At 34.4% G+C, this 13,048-nt stretch overlaps 2 non-coding genes across 2 annotated transcripts; both read left to right on the forward strand.

The window, feature by feature from the left end:
• The first annotated feature begins 5,942 nt into the window (after positions 1-5,942).
• Trnag-ucc (transfer RNA glycine (anticodon UCC)) lies at positions 5,943-6,014 on the forward strand. Its single transcript has one exon. It is a non-coding gene; the product is annotated as a tRNA-Gly (tRNA).
• Positions 6,015-11,539: 5,525 nt separating this feature from the next.
• Positions 11,540-11,611, forward strand: Trnag-ucc (transfer RNA glycine (anticodon UCC)). Its single transcript has one exon. It is a non-coding gene; the product is annotated as a tRNA-Gly (tRNA).
• Positions 11,612-13,048: the final 1,437 nt, after the last annotated feature.

The raw sequence follows: 13,048 nt of genomic DNA on the forward strand, positions 1-13,048 counted from the left end.
GAAATCATCCCGTTTTTCATAAAGTTGAGTTGTTAGTTTGTCGTTATATCTACTTTCAATAAAATATCTAAGTATAAAGCAGAAGTGAACGACTATGTGGGGTCTTTTATTTCGAATTCATATATCAAAGGATGTATCAAATCGCCATATGAATGAAAGTTATTATTAATAATAGATAAAACGTCGTCGATATATTGTATTGTCGAATTGAAGGCCACAGAAAGAGATTTTATTTGTAGAAGTTTTTGAACAAATTCCGCTTGATATGAATATAAAAACAGGTCAACTAACAAAGGAGCACAATTCGTGCAAATTGGAATTCCAACAAACTTTTGAAAGACCTGACCAGTATTTTATAGACCTGATATGATTACTTCTCCGAGAGTGGAAGTAATTATTGCTTATTTCATCGCTTATTTATTTTCTCAACAAAAGACCACAATTTACCTTCAATTTGAAACCCGTCACTGCAGATTACAATTGCTTTCGTAAAATCATTCCAAATTTCCAATACGGAGAGAGAGATCATTTTTGCTATATAAGTAGCATTTAATTTGGAGCTCTAAGTAACTTTCTATTAATCAAGGTTTATCAATAAATATAACAGAACTAAAGCACGCAATTTTCATAAATTGTTCTTAGATTCATTTCAATTAAAGATATCTCTCATTCAATACATATGCGCAAACACGCATTAAAAGTCCTTCCTCTATGCAATATTATTTGTGATTTCCTGCGCTTGCGCAGGGTCATAGTTGTATATAATTTAACGTGTGGTTTCTCTTATCGGGTTCACAGCGGGTGTGACCGGTCAACAGGGAATGTTTACTCCTCCTAGATGCCTATTCCCACCCCTGGTGCGTGCTGTTCCTGATGTTGGTTTTATTTTAGTGATAGATAGATAGATAAATAGATAGATAGATAAACAGATAGATTGATAGATAAATAGATAGATAGATAAATAGATAAATAGATAGATAGATAAATAGATAGATAGATAAATAGATAGATAGATAGATGGACAGATCTATAAAGAGAGCGATTTTTGTGTCCAAAAGATGGCAAAAATATTCAGTTTTGTAAATGTGTATATTGTATATGTAAATAGCATACATGTATGTATACAACATACCTTCATATACTATTTTATATTGTATCTGTATAATACTGCTGTCTGTATATATGTTTTCAGGACCACAATATAAACTAGTTCTAAACTAATTGTGCTATCCTGTTTAAATAAAGGACATTATTATTATTAGTTTTCATTTTCGGCCGCGAGATCCATTCTCTTTGATAATAGTAAACAGCACTGGTATTGCAATCTGCACTGTATGAAAGGATTTCTGAATAAGTCCAAGAAGTGTGTATGAATACAGTAATTTGTCAACTGTATATGTACTACTTCATCCAATAATGGAAGAACAGGGATAAATAAAATATTGCTGACGCGTTTCATATTGAAAGAAGTGGAACAACACTCAAACAAAGGCTTGTGCACGACATCAATGCTTGTACTGTTCATTAATACTTCCAAGAATTTAATTGGAGGAGACAACCCGGAAGAGGAGATCTATTATTAATAATAACTTTCATTCATATGGCAATTTGATACATCCTTTGATATATGAATTCGAAATAAAAGACCCCACAGAGTCGTTCACTTCTGCTTTATACTTAGATATTTTATTGAAAGTAGATATTAACGACAAACTAACAACTCAACTTTATGAAAAACGGGATGATTTCAGCTTCTCCATCGTCAACTTTCCATATTTATGTAGCAATATTCCATTATCACCTGCATATGGTGTTTATATCTCTCAACTGATTCGATACGCAAGAGCTTGCTCTGCGTATAGCCAGTTTTTAAATCGAGGCAAGCTACTGACAAACAATTTGATGGTACAGGGGTTTCAACAATCTCGATTGAAGACAACATTTCGCAAATTCTATGGTCGTTATAAATTTCTAGTTCGTCAATACAACCTATGATTACCTATCATTGGGTCAAATGCTGTCTGACATGTTTCATACCGATTATTAGACCGTTCTTAACACACTGATTTTGACTACGAGTAATTCTGTTTCCCTGATCAAGATATAGGGCTCACAGCGGGTATGAACGGTCGACAGGGGATGCTTACTCTTCCTAGGCACCTGATCCCACCTCTGTTTGTGTCCAGGGGTCCGTGCTTGCCCAACTATCTACTTTGTATTGTTTATAGGAGTTATGAGATTGATCACTGTTCGTTATCTTCGCCTTTCATCAGTGTGAATTAGCCCATTACAATTCATTGTATCATTGGTCAGACGATCGCATTTCTCAGGGTGGGCTTACATATCACGGTATGTACAAAAAGAAATACTCGCCCAATCAAAAGCCAAGCAGCTGACATTTTTTTCAGAACTACAACAGAATCATATCTTTTCACAGTTTCCTCTTGATTCCTGTATCTGTATTAATTTTCTATTCGTTACTTACAGTCAACATATTGTTTATTGTCTGAACTTCTGTTCGAAAATATTTGGCTTATGTAATTCAATAAAATATATTCAGACTAGACGCATAGGATTATATTTCTTTGAGCATGAAATCTCATGGATGTATAGCAGATTCTGTAAAATCAAACACTGTTATTCTAAACATTATTTTACCTCAATGACGTACATGTACAATTCAACATACTCTGATTTGATTATTCTAAAATTTGCAGAAAAAAATATATCAATGTTTACTATTTCTTTACTTTATTATAATTATGTTTTATTTTGTGTGTATCCGTACTTGTATGAAGACTAAGGTCATATCTGTTTTAGATATTAGAAATGGTATCAAACTAGCATTTAAGAAATTTATCATTTAAATGAAATAGCAATTGAAATTTCAGGTATTTTGTCCACTGTCTGTAAATGTTCATCTATCTATAGAAAATTTCTGAGCAGAAATCAGTGGACCATATGAACGTACTTTATTTAAAAATTAAATATGTTTTTTTCCACTGGATGTTAAAACGTGCAACTTTATATTCTAAATCTGTATTGCTATTTAATTCATATACCAAAAAATAGAATAATTGCAGTGGCATAAAAACAACAGACTTACATGAATAAAATAGCCGAATCAGCAGTTGCGAACATACTTTATTGATCAAAAGAATAGAAAAACGTTCTTACAACTTATTGTTCTTTCTCCTTAATGATACAAACAAATTGTAAATGTTACTAAATGTAATACATACATTGTAACTTATACTTACAAAACATGATGCAGTGCGGCAAGGCAGGAGGAAAGGAAATAGTTTGTCAGTGGCGGATCCAGAGGGAGAGAGAGGGGGTCTGGGTGTTGGTCAGACAAATTTGATTAAAAAGGTACAAATTGGGCATTTTGAGGGTGTATCTCCCCTTAAAAAACCACAATCATTGGCAGACCTTCCTTTAAACATTCCTGGATCCTCCCGTTTATCATTGTGCTATACGTTATACATGTAACAAACCCGTAGATAAATACATATAACAACCACAAAAACATTCAGCACCTCGGGTCCATATCTCACGTTACATATACATGTACAATACATTTATAACATACTCAGCACCTCAGGTCCATATCTTACGTTATATATACATGTACAATACATTTATAACATACTCAGCACATCAGGTCCATATCTCACGTTAAATATACAATACATTAATAACACACTCAGCACCTCAGGTCCATATCTTACGTTATATATACAATACATTAATAACACACTCAGCACCTCAGGTCCATATCTCACGTTATATATACATGTACAATACATTTATACCACACTCAGCACCTCAGGTCCATATCTCACGTTAGATATACATGTACAATACATTTATACCACACTCAGCACCTCAGGTCCATATTTCACGTTATATATACATGTACAATACATTAATAACACACTCAACACCTCGGGTCCATATCTCACGTTAGATATACAATACATTAATAACACACTCAGCACCTCAGGTCCATATTTCACGTTATATATACATGTACAATACATTAATAACACACTCAACACCTCGGGTCCATATCTCATGTTAGATATACAATACATTTATAACACACTCAGCACCTCAGGTCCATATTTCACGTTATATATACATGTACAATACATTAATAACACACTCAGCACCTCGGGTCCATATCTCACGTTATATATACGTGTACAATACATTTATAACATACTCAGCACATCAGGTCCATATCTCACGTTAAATATACAATACATTAATAACACACTCAGCACCTCAGGTCGCACGTTATATATACATGTACAATACATTTATAACATACTCAGCACCTCGGGTCCATATCTCACGTTAAATATACAATACACTAATAACACACTCAGCACCTCGGGTCCATATCTCACGTTATATATACAATACATTAATAACACACTCAGCACCTCAGGTCCATATCTCACGCTATATATACATGTAGAATATATTTATAACACACTCAGCACCTCAGGTCCATATCTCACGCTATATATACATGTAGAATATATTTATAACACACTCAGCACATCAGGTCCATATCTCACGTTATATATACATGTAGAATACATTTATAACATTCTCAGCACCCTAGGTCCATATCTCACGTTATATATACAATACATTAATAACACACTCAGCACCTCAGGTCCATATCTCACGTTATATATACATGTACAATATATTTATAACATACTCAGCACCTCAGGTCCATATCTCACGTTATATATACAATACATTATCCTTGGACGAATTTGGCTCCACTTGTTTGGCACGCTGTTTTTGGCTATATTTAGATCTAAAACTTCATAGTTATTTCGGATTTCAAACATTTCGGTTGAGCATCACTGAAGAGACATTATTTGTCGAAATGCGCATCTGGTGCATCAAAATTGGTACCGTATAAGTTTTACATTATAACACATTCTGCACCTCGGGTCTATATCTCACGATAAATTACAGGTTCTTGAACTTAGTCTATTTGGAAATGAATATTCTATGGAGGGTACATAATTTGTCCGCCCAACTCCACTGAAAATATCACTGAAATGGAGAAAGAAAATAAACAATGACAAAATAATTCAATATGTCTGATCCTCCAATGTAATATGATACAGCAAAAACTAGCTGCGGTGACCTTTCTCAGCATTTTAAGACATAAAGATTGTTTTAGATGATAATTAATAAATGAAATGGTTATGCACTTATATTTTTCCATGAAAACAAAAATAGTTTTAAAAAAAAATCTTTCTGAATAATCTTATATCCTTTGCAAGTTTTTCTATTTATATATATTAAATAAAATGCAGATTACAGAAGGAGAAAATGTTGGAGCAAGATCTCCTGCATAAGTTAAAAATTGAAGTTCTAATCCATTATTTCATTTATATTTAGATTCAAATACCAATGCTTTATTTTCAAGGAATTCACTGTTCAGTTGACAATAAAAATACTTTAATATTTAAAAATAAGATAACCGTAACGCGTTAGTATTAAATAATGGGATCATGATCAAACGGTAAACTCCCTTAATCCTTAAAATAATGAAAACAAACACAATATATTCCAGATATTCATTTTTTAAAGGCTAAATTAAAGTAAAAACATCTACGAAGAGTGGTTAAATTGCATTAATTATGAAGTTTTACCAACGTACTCGAAAGTACTCTGTTTAGTAGAACCGGTAATTAATTTTCATACTCTGTACTAAAAATGATTGTAACATTTTCACTTTGAAAAGGTAATGCAGTTACCCATTTGATTTTAAATTCGAAGGTAAAGAAGAGAACCTTTTTCAAAATCATAATGATAATGATACCGTATCGAGTATCGATCATATTCACCTGTTGATTACCTGAAGGATATGAGGCGAATCAAGTCTTATTAAATTATAAAATACAGCGTCGGTGGTGTAATGGTCAGCATGGTTGCCTTCCAAGCAGTCGATCCGGGTTCAATTCCCGGCCGACGCAATTTTTGTAAAACCTTTTCGTTTAGTTTTATAGCACGGCAGTGAGAATGCTTTTAAAAAGTTTTAAATAATTTTTCATTCAAAGTACCGAAAATTATCGTAAGATAATAAATAATGTCATTTCCTATCAGTAAACGAGGGAGGGTCAGAGTAGAATGATCCCGCTTATATATATTCAATATACTAGTGTTTTAGAAGAATGCAATCTTAATATAATGAGATTGGAAGGATACAGTTTTTATCTTACAAAAAATAAAAATAAATGTTTATAGCTCAAATTTCATTTTGAAATTAATTTTGTATAAGGTTTGTTGACTGCAATTATCAAACTTCAGAATTTTGAAATTGGCTGGTCACCAAAACATTTCAGAAGTAAATAGTAGGTAGCGACTCAGTCCTCTTCCACGAAGTCACACTAGTAGGTACCGACTCAGTCCTCTTCCACGAAGTCACATTAGTAGGTACCGACTCAGTCCTCTTCCACGAAGTCACACTAGTAGGTACCGACTCAGTCCTCTTCCACGAAGTCACACACCGTTTTGCGAGTCTATCCTCCTATTTCATTAGGTATGCAAGTTTACAAATACAAACACATCCTGGTACACATGTTAGAATACATGACAGCAATTAACACGTTAAAGATATTGCCAACCTGATGGAGGAATCTGGAGTACGCCGTACGTAACATGGTATCAATCAAATTAAGTGCATGAAGTCAGTATCAAGTGGACATTTTGTTGTCCGTCGTCCGCTCAAAATGTGTTAGTCATCCGTTTGCCAAACTCCTGGTATCTCATTTAGTACATCTCCTACATTTACAATCAAATTTCTCAAAAAGCAGAGTTTGGTAATAGGGAATTTAAGAAAGGGGATTAGTAATTGTAAAAACAGGGGGTGTTTAAGAATTAACACATTGTTCGATAGGATACCGTACACATTTTACATTCAAGAATTTCCACGACCATTTCTCATGATAAATCAAATGGTAAGATTTTTGAGATCATAAACATGTTTTTTTCTATAAAATTGAAACTCGGATATATTCGTATCTTGTGTTCCGTCATCCAAATTCCCCCTTATAGAATTATGATTCTCACGCACGAGTACACTATAATTGATATTATAAAGATGTCGGGTTTCTTAATTGAGAATATCGTCGTAGTCTCTGGGGATCGGGTCTTCCTACAGTCTGTTGGAAATGCGATGGGCACGAATTGTGCTCCATTGCTAGTTGATTTACGAGGGGGTTGGTATCTTAATACTAAATATATTCATAGTTCGCTAAGTAGGTTTAATTCATAACTATCAATCTAACATTCTTCTCATTCACAACTTATGCTAATTAGTGGAGAATCTCATCCACTTTTTAATTGCAGTACAAAATATAACAAATGATGGGCATTGTAAAAAAAAAGTGGAGGCCAGCGCCCCCTTGATTGTATGTACCTGCTGTATAGAGGGCGGTATAAAATCGTTCTTAGTAATGCTAAAGTGAATTATTGCAATGGAATTGTTCAGAGACAATTTTTTCCATAGTTTTACTAACACATCTTATAACATCGATTGAGATTTGCTAATTTCTGTGGAAACGAGGTTTTTTTTTTATATTCGGTCTTTCCTATCCCCCTCGTTTCTGTCCAAGCCTTCATAAAATATGTGGGAAATCAGTCGCGCTTCGGTTTGAATTCATTTCAGCTTACATTTGATGTGAATCGTTCGAAAACTTACATAAATCAATTCATGAATGATTTTGCCGCAAGGGAATACAATTCAAACCATTCAATTCCACACTAAAGCAACGATAATCGTCGTCATTTCAAACACTACAGTACACGACACGAGTTTTATGCGTGTTCCACGCAACGCGGTGGAACAAATTTGCCCCAAACACGGTGGACCTTTAAAAATGTCGGCACCTTTGAAGTCCTATTTTTCCGCGCGAGCTAGACATTGAAGTCCACGGAGGATCTCCGTGGATGCCACCGCGCATTTCCGTGGATGTCACCTGTACCTCCGTCGATGCCACCGTGTACCTCCGTGTGATAAAACAAAGAAATAATTTCCGAAATGATTCACCCCAAAAACCTTTTCGCTTAGCCAGCATGCAAGCCCCCACCCCATTACTTATTTAGAAATTAGCTATCAATCATTCAATTCTTGTAATTGTTGTTTAATGATACGTTGGTGTTTTCGGTACATATCCGATTGTAGACTTCCCTGCAGACGCTCACACCCTTTTATGAAACGCCCAAATTCTCGACATCCTGTATATAAACACCTGTGTTATTCCTACCACTCGTCGGTACATTGTTTCACGGCACGTGCAGCACAATTTCACCAAATAAAAGAAGGGTCGTGAACAACGACAATCACATGCCAGTAATTTCAATTTGATAAATAGCAGTTCAAAGAAATGTGTACCATAAGCAATGGTTTATTTTTACGTAAAGTTTTCATTGTAATTAGGAATATGTGATTAAGGTCAGCTATATACATGTACATGTTTACATTGGAGATGAATTTCATTATGTACTCAACTGTGAAGCAATGTGAGCAAAGAATCAAATTTTTATCACCTAAACAAATAAAAATTAAGAATATCTTTACTTTTAAACAAACCTTTAGAAAACTCCGTACTTTCATTAAGAAAATAATAAAATAAGATGTGCTCCCCTACCTAGAATGCCCATACTTCACATTAATAATAACACGGTTTTTTAAGGTTTTTTTTCTAACTTGAAAAATACTTTATTACACGCATGTATTATTTACTAAATGTATATATAACAGCTTTTTGTCTTTATATTTCTGTATACCATTGCATAATGGTGATGAGATCCAACAAATTGAGTTGAGTACAATCCATGAAGTCTTGAAATATCACAAAGTATAGAGTTGACAACCACTAAAATAAAAATGCAGACCTTTTCTCGTTTATTCAGTAACTCAATAACTTGCGCGTCTTCTGAATGAAAGTTGTAAAACAAACGTACAAGGTTTTGGTCAGTTATAACATAATACGGGGGTAAAATTCATCTAATCTCCGCTAGCAATGGGTTTTGAGTCAACTGTGCCTTCGTGGACGAATAATCTCGGCTAGCGAAGATGGGTAGGGGGGGGGGGGAGCCTAGATAGTCCGCTTGCATTAACATGTATTATGAAGGTGAAATCGAAGAATTATCCAGTAAATCCAATGATGTTGCAGTATATATAGCATGTATTTATTTTATTTTTGACTGAGAGGGAGATAGACAGCTAAGCACGTAACATCGTTTTGGAAGGGGGGGGGGGTTACTCATTCATTAGTCCTAACCCGGACCAGCCGAAAAATTTAACATGTAAAGAAAACAAAATGGGAAATAAAAAACAATATCAGAATGAAAGGGGATGGATAATTAATCAGAAAGAAATTGTACTTTCAAGATTTATATTGAACGTATTAAACTTCCCGTATCTGCATACAATCATAAATATTATAATCAATGATTGCCAATGCCCGCTCTCTCTCTCTCTCTCTCTCTCTCTCTCTGTTGCTTTCATTATCTAATACATCTAAAGATTAAATTAAAGATTTTAATAATCGATAGCGTATATGAATAAAAGCAAATAATCGTTAAGTCATTTCTGTTTATATTGATATTAGTCTTTTTCATGAACTACATGTAGTTGCAGATTTACATCCTTAAATATTGATATATTGATTACAAGCACGTAGAATCGGAGAGGGTGTAATTTGAAAACTTGAAAGTTAAGGATTTAGCCTTGTAGCTTGTAGCGACCTACCCACTGCACGATTTAAGAAATTGAAGTCGGAAGGGGGAATTGAGACAGTTTCAGACTACTACCCCCCCCCCCCCCCCCTCCACACACACACACACGCTCCCAATTTAAGGTTTTCGTAATCGGACAATTTAAGCACCATTTTTGTTGTTATTTTATTGCTTGTCAAGAAATTTACACAACTTAACCGGCAACATACCCCTACTGATACATTGAAAAATATAAGTAATGTTAACACGGGGCACTATAAAGTTTAATCTGCAGTTTGGTCATACTTCGTCATTCAATAACTTATTCAAAATAAAAAAAAAATGTTTGTCGGGTTTGCGGTACTATGATGTATGACTATAACAATGACCTGTGTATAACTTGTACATTCCATGCAAATTCGAAGGAGTTTTCGCCTCAGTAGAACAATGGGGGTCAGCTAATCCGTGTATTTGAAATCAACAGAAGTGCTTGCGGAAAGTGTGAAATATATTGGGTCGGCGCAAGATACCCGTGATCTTAGACTAGATCTGATATCGCGCCGACCCAATATATTTCACATTTTTCATACTGTGACAAAGACCCTAGGAATTTGCATGGTATATACTTATTATACAAAAATCATTGAATTATCCAGACACTCCCGATGAACATTTTTTTTAAATGAAAACCTCTTATCAAAGTACATCGAACATAAGTCTCGGTCAAATGTAATTAACTCGGGATTTTAAAAATAATTCATTCGATGGTTTGTATTTTTGCTTCTATTAATTACGTAATAAATTAATTCCAATTTGTTAATCATCGACAATGCTCTAATTTCTATATTGGATCAAGTTATATTTGTCAAGATGCATATTAACACAATATGATGGAAGTAATTATGTTAAACAGCGCATTTGTCAGAGAGAGAGAGAGAGAGAGAGAGAGAGAGAGAGAGAGAGAGAGAGAGAGCACATCGGTAATTATTAAATATCCCTATCACATGTTGTACATGTATGTTTTTCATTTATTGAATATACTAATTCGCATTCAAAACAGGAATTGCCTGCAAGTACGCATTATTTAAACATAGAATTTAAGAATATTTTAATGAAGAAAGAAAACTATTAAAGAAAAAAATTCAAAACCAGGTTTTCTTAAAAACATAATATATAGTGTTTGGTATCGTTAGAATTGGCTCAAAATGCTGAAAAACAATATAAGTATCAGGAGGGAAAATAATGACATTTTTTTTCTTTTCTTAAAATTCCACCCTTATCTTGATTATTTGGCCTGCGGCACATTTTCACATCTCCCGCAAGGCCCGTGGCTAGAACAAAGCTTTTAGCAGCTGTGTGTATTCGCAAATAACACACACCGTGGAACACGGAGGACACGGTGTATCTCCGTGGATTTTCCACCGTGGTCTTTCCACGGTGGGGTGTATAAAACTCGTGTCGTGTACTGTACATATTCGCCTCCACGATAAACAATGACTTCAGCGCATGCGTCACCTCATTTTGTAAAACAGCCCAAGAGGGTTGAAATGCCTTACTTTAGCAAATCGCACAAAAATCTGCCTAATTAGCTGATTTCTGATCTGCTGTCCCCTCGATTTTAAATTCAATTTATTGATCGATCAATTATAAAGCCGACAACAAAAATCATGAAGAACAATGTCTGTATTAACTTGTTGGGCATACATGTGTCCCTCATCTGTAGATCACCTCTATGCTACGAAATAAAGTTTGTCATACGATTTTTCAACACAGACAAGCGTCGGTGGTGTAATGGTCAGCATGGTTGCCTTCCAAGCAGTCGATCCGGGTTCAATTCCCGGCCGACGCAATTTTCAAACATTTTCTTTTAAATTGATAGCATAGCAGTGAAAATGCACATGCGATCTTTCATTGTGAGCTGATTATCAATAAATATATACATGTATGTAAGATATCATATCAGATAGGGTTTATGTGGAATTGTGGTCCTTTACTAGGTGACATGTTTTTTTTTATATTCTTACGATTGAGGCAGAATTCATTCAAAACCTTCTAAATAAAAAGAAAAAATTCTGGCTGTGACCTTCAAATCGACATTTAGATATAACGAGGACGTATTATATATTAATTAATCATTTCCATTCATGTGTCGACTCGATATATCCTAGAGAACTCGAAATAAAACACACAAGTCTTCTGTATATTCTTTATTCTTGGATATTTTATTGAACATGGATGTTAACGGCAAACTAATAACTCAACTTGATGACAAACTGGATGAATTCATCTTCTCCATCGTGAACGTCCCATATCTATCTAGTAATATTCCATTATCACCTGTACATTGTGTTTAGGTCTTTCAACTGCATGATTCGATACGCGAAACCTTGTTCTGCCTATGGTCAGTTGTTAAATCGAGGCAGCATATTAACAAATATGATGCTTTTGCAAGGGTTTCAACTGTCCCGTTTAAAGTAAGTAAATTGCAAATCCTATGGTCGTTATAACGATCTAATTTACAAATAAAACCTGCCATTTTGGTAAAATGCCGTCTTGCGTGATTCATTCTTATTGTTAGACCGTATTTTACCCACTGCTTTTGACTACGGATTACTCCGTTCACCTATTCAGAGCGGGTTTGGTCGGTCTATAGGGGATGCCTAGACATCCTAGGCACCTAATCCCACCCCTTGTATGTCCAGGGGTTCGTGTTTTCCCTACGTTTAGTTTTGTATTCTTTATAGGATTTAGTTGATTGATTACTGTTCGCCATTTTTATTTTTTTGAAACTATTGTTCAGAGAATAAGGAAAAGTTATAGCATAGAAGAGAGGTTGGGTGAACAAATATTTTTGATACATTGGTATTTAGCTTGATTAGCTTAATTTTTGTGTGGTTTTAATGAAACAAATTTAAACCATTGCACTTCAAACTTTTTCTTCATAAACATCTGATTAATTGGCTCTACTTTGTTTCTCGCAAAAGGTGATACAATATACACATAAAGAATGAAGAAATGAAAAATGTTCTAGATAACCTAGTCATTATGCATTATCATAGTTTGTTTAATGATGATTCTTTATTTCAAGAAGGTGACGTTGTTACTGCACGCACTATTCTTCCCCAGGCTTTCCGGTTATACATTAAAATAGTCATACATAACAGAGCATCGAAAGCATGAACGCGAAGGATTGTATCAAAACCTAGTAGAAATCACTTACTATAACTGAATATTAGTGACAAACAATTATAATTAGATATCAATAACAAGAAATAAAAAAATATAG

The sequence above is a fragment of the Ostrea edulis genome, chromosome 6 (assembly GCF_947568905.1).
Source record: "Ostrea edulis chromosome 6, xbOstEdul1.1, whole genome shotgun sequence".
In the NCBI taxonomy this organism is placed as follows: Eukaryota; Metazoa; Mollusca; class Bivalvia; order Ostreida; family Ostreidae; genus Ostrea; species Ostrea edulis.